A 4685-nucleotide genomic window follows, 5' to 3' on the forward strand; every position below is an offset into this window, starting at 1 on the left:
GGATAAAGTTGGACCTTTGTGAACATATGTATCAATATATACACCATCATTAACTGGCAATTTATCGTTATGCACATTGAATACTCAATTGATAGCTGGGCACATCACAGTGTTCACTCTAGTTTTCTGTTATTGGGTTGTATGGGATTTTATTATTTTTCAAAGAAGTCATTTTTCCAAAGAGAATATATGTCACTGAAGGAATGGCGAATTTCACTAATCCTCCTAAGATCTATCAGGAAATCAGCAAATATACAGAATAAGTGCATAAACTCACCTTCATCAGAAAAGTTCTCTAATTCACCACTTTTTGTTTTATGTAGCAGCAAGAATTCATTTGAAAGAAAAGAAAAAAAATATGAAATATTAGTCCTCATTTTACAAGAGTAGATAGGCCTAATTTGAGCAAAGGACCTTTCCAAAAAAAGCCATCCTGTACATTTGCATGGACCCTGGAACAGAAATCCCCTTCATTATGAGATTGTGAATCTGGATCTCCACGAATAATTTTCACATTCACAGTATAGCTTCTAGGGTATAGCTGCCCCTGCTTGAAGCACTTTTTTTTTACAATGGTGAAATTCAAGTGAGAATTTGTGTTTATGAATCTACTACCTGGAGATTTAGAAATGCAAAGTTGACCAAGTGGTGACATCGTGGATTTTTCCTCTAAAGTTAAGATCTTGAGAATGAGAAATTTCCTGAAACTGCTCGTGCACTATAAGCATAAAGTAGGGAATAAGAAACGGTAAGATATTAGTCAAATTCATAGTATTTTTGTGGCAATTTAACTAACCTTATAGATTTGAATGCCTGCAGAATTGCGTTGGATTTTCCTTTTAGGAATCACTTTTTTATTGTGTTGTGAGCTAATGCCCTGCCCTAGCAGGGAGAGATCTGCCCCCTCTTCTCAATCTATTTTTGCTTGATGTGCCATGGCAAGAGCTACAATTAGGCCTCCACTTTCTTCTAAATCCCATTTAACTCAGTCACTGCTTTGAGTGACATATGTTCTCACTCAACTAATAGCACATTCAGGACATTTTATCTCCAAAAATTCTGCTCCCTGGAGTGAATGAAAGTATCTACTCAGTCAAAATAAAAATATAGAATGTAGAAAAAAATTTAAAATTAAAGATAATGGAGCAGAAGCTAGATGGCCCATTGGATAGAGCACCAGATATTGCAGTCAAGAGGCCTGAGATCAATTGTAGTCTCAAACACTTCAAATTTAGTTTCAGACACTTCACAACTCATATAAACCCAGTTGCTATGCAATTATTTTTTTTAATATAATGATGCGGGTAATATACAGCAGATAATATTTTGGCAGCAGAGACCTCTAAATGTTAAGCACAAGTTATGCATTTGAAAGTATCTAGATTCGTTACAAGATTTATTTTCCCTTTAACACATGAATGTTTTCAGAAACTTTTTAGGTCCTCTCCATGCAGAGTTAATGTGAAGAAAGTTTGGGGCAAGAAGGGAAGCTCACTTTTGGTCATCCTCACTTGAGATTCCTTCTGGGGTTGGTTCGTACCCCCGAGTTGGACACGAGGATCCCCAATCATCTGTAAGTATAAAAAATTTGAATGTCGAAACAAAGAAGCAGTAAAAATGGATAATCAAAAGGAATGTCAGACAATTTTTGAAAACAAGAGTTCTCTCATGTGGTTCCTTATAGAGATAACGAGATAGATTTGTGGGACCTCTTCATTCTCCCCCAATATTATAATATCAACTCAAAGGGGAAATGAGTTGAATGTTAACTTATTGCAAAAGGTCAAATGTCACTGAAATCCAAAACACTCTTATGACGGATATTTGGACCTGTGGGGCAAGTGGTTTGAAATAAAATCATTAGGGGAAACAGAGTAAAACATCTACACTTCCTAGGATGCTCAGTAAGCCAAGATGAAGAAGGACATCCCCTTTGCCATTCAGCAGCTAGAATTCTTCTTGTTCTAAGGTCTAAATAAGAGTGTGTCTCAATAATCCACAGAAACCAGCTCAAAGCATAATGTGACCAGACAGGAGTTTGCCGGTGTAATTTTGAGCACAAAATTCCAAAGAGAAATGAAAGGGGTGAGAGGAAAGAAAACTCAAATGCTGATCCCTTTGCTCATGTCGGCCTTTATGAGGCCTCTGGGGTGTGAAGAAAAAGACTGAGCTAGCACAATCTTTGGGAGTCGAGATGTTTCATTGCCTTGAATGTCTTGGTAATTACTCCTAAGTGGGAGTCTAAGGAGAATCGGGAGTGTTCTTTCCTAAGGGAAGATACTCCTAGCATGCCTTGTTGAAAATTTTCCCTCAGGAAGGTTGATGTAGATTAAGGATTGAAATCAGTGGAGGATTCTGGCAGGAATTCAAGCAGAGCAAAAAGTGTGTATGTGTAAAGGAGGGTTGTGTGTGTGTATAGCATGAAAGCTATGTGTATCTTCCTTTCTATTCGTAAATTATCATTTTGTAACTACACTTTAATGTGGTTAGAGGAGGGATGAAAGGAGGAAAAATAATAACGTCAAAATGTACACAGCTGAGAACAAGAACTATTTATAGGGGAGTAAAATTAGACCTTCATGAATCTAATTTCATGTATAAATATACACACCTTCATGAACTGGCAATTTATCGTTATGTACATTGAGTCCTCCTTAATTGATAGCTGGGCACATCACAGTGTTCACTATAGTTTTCTGTTATTGGGATGTATGGAATTTTATTATATTTGTCAAAAAAAGTAATTTTTGGAAAAAGAATGTATGTCACTGAAGGAATGGTGAATTTCACTAATCCTCCTATGATCTCTCTATCCGGAAATCAGCAAATATACAGAATTAAGTGCACAAACTCACCTCCTGAAATGGTGTCAAATTCCCCACTTTTGTTTTATGTTGCAGCAAGTATTCATTTGAAAGGAAAGAAAAAGAATAGGAAATATTAGTCCTCATTTTACAAGAGTAGAAAAGACTAATTTGAGTAAAGGATCATTCCAAAAAAGCCATCCTGTACATTTGCATGGACTCTGGAACAGAAATCCCCTTCCATGTGAGACTGTGAATTGGTATCTCCACGCATAATTTTCACATTCACGGTATAGCTTATAGGGGTTGCAGCCAGTGCTGGTGGTATTTTTTTTTTTACAATGGTGAAATTCAAGTGAGAATTTGTATTTATGAACCTACTAACAGGAGATTTTGTAATGCAAAGTTGACCAAGTGGTGACATCATGGATTTCTCCTCTAAAGATCATGAGAATGAGAAATATCCTGAAATTGCTCATGCACTATAAGCATAAAGCGATGAATAAAAAACAGTAAGGTAATTGTCAAAGTCATAGTATTTTGGTGGCAATATAACTGTCCTTAGAGATTTGAATGCTTGCAGAATTGCGTTGGATCTTCTTTTTAGAAATCAATTTTTTATTGTGTTGGGAGCTAATGCCTTGCCCTGGCAGGGAGAGATCTGCCCCCTCTTCTCAATCTACTTTTGCTTTATGTGCCATGGCAAGAGCTACAATTAGGCCTCAACTTTCTAAATCCCATTTAACTCAGTCACTGGTTTGAGTGACATATGTTCTCACTCAACTAACAGCACCATTCAGGACATTTTACTTCCCAAAATTCTCCTCCCTGGAGTGAATGAAAGTATCTAATCAGTCAAAATAAAAATATAGAATGTAGGAAAAAATTAAAATTAAAGAAAATGGGGCAGGAGCTAGATTGCCCATTGGTTAGAGCACCAGATATTGGAGTCCTGGAGTCCTGAGATCAATTGTAATCTCAAATCCTTCAAATTTAGTTTCTGACACTTCACAACTCATATCAACCCAGTTGCTATGCAAATTGTTTTTTAAAAATAAAATGATGCAGGTAATATATGGCAGGTAATATTTTGGCAGCAGAGACTTCTAAATGTTAAGCAAAAGTCCCTTCTAGTTATGCATTTGAAGGTATGTAGATTAGTTATGAGATATATTTTTCCCTTTAAAACCTGAATGTTTTCAGAACCTTTTTAGGTCCTCCATGCAGAGCTAATCTGAAGAAAGTCTGGGGCAAGAAGGGAAGCTCACTTTTGGCTTGAGGTTCCTGTTGCGGGGCTTGGTGGATGTCCGCGAGTTGGTCGTGAGGGGCCCCAGTCTGTAAGTATACAAAATTTGAAGGTCGACCCAAAGAAGCAGTAAAATGGATACTCAAAATGAATGTCAGACAATTTTTGAAAGCGAGAGTTGACTCATGTGGTTCCTTATAGCGATACCGAGAGATTTGTGGGATCACTTCATTCTCCCCAAATATGTATAATTAACTCAAAGGGGTAAAGAGTTAAATGTTAATTGCAAAAGGTCAAATGTCACTGAAATCCAAAACGCTCTATGACCGATATTTGGACCGGTGGGGCAATTTGTTTGAAATAAAATCATTTGGGGAAACAGAGTAAAACATCTACACTTCCTAGGATGCTCAGTAAGCCAAGATGAAGAAGGACATCCCCTTTGCCATTCAGCAGCTAGAATTCTTCTTGTTCTAAGATATAAGTAAGAGTGTGTCTCAATAATCCACAGAAGCCAGCTCAATGCATAATGTGACCAGACAGGAGTTTGCCAGTGTAATTTTGAGCACAAAATTCCAAAGAGAAATGAAATGGGTGAGAGGAAAGAAAACTCAAGTGCTGATCCCTTTGCTCAA

The 4685-nt window shown here is 37.1% G+C and overlaps 1 long non-coding RNA gene across 1 annotated transcript; it reads right to left on the bottom strand.

The window, feature by feature from the left end:
* Window positions 1-1286: 1286 nt before the first annotated feature.
* Window positions 1287-4140, bottom strand: LOC127553947 (uncharacterized). Its single transcript, XR_007951855.1, has 3 exons — window positions 4073-4140; window positions 2856-2881; window positions 1287-1571 (listed from the first exon to the last, which is right to left on the bottom strand). It is a non-coding gene; the product is annotated as an uncharacterized LOC127553947 (long non-coding RNA).
* Between the last annotated feature and the right edge of the window lie 545 nt (window positions 4141-4685).

The sequence above is a fragment of the Antechinus flavipes genome, chromosome 3 (assembly GCF_016432865.1).
Source record: "Antechinus flavipes isolate AdamAnt ecotype Samford, QLD, Australia chromosome 3, AdamAnt_v2, whole genome shotgun sequence".
NCBI lineage: Eukaryota > Metazoa > Chordata > Mammalia > Dasyuromorphia > Dasyuridae > Antechinus > Antechinus flavipes.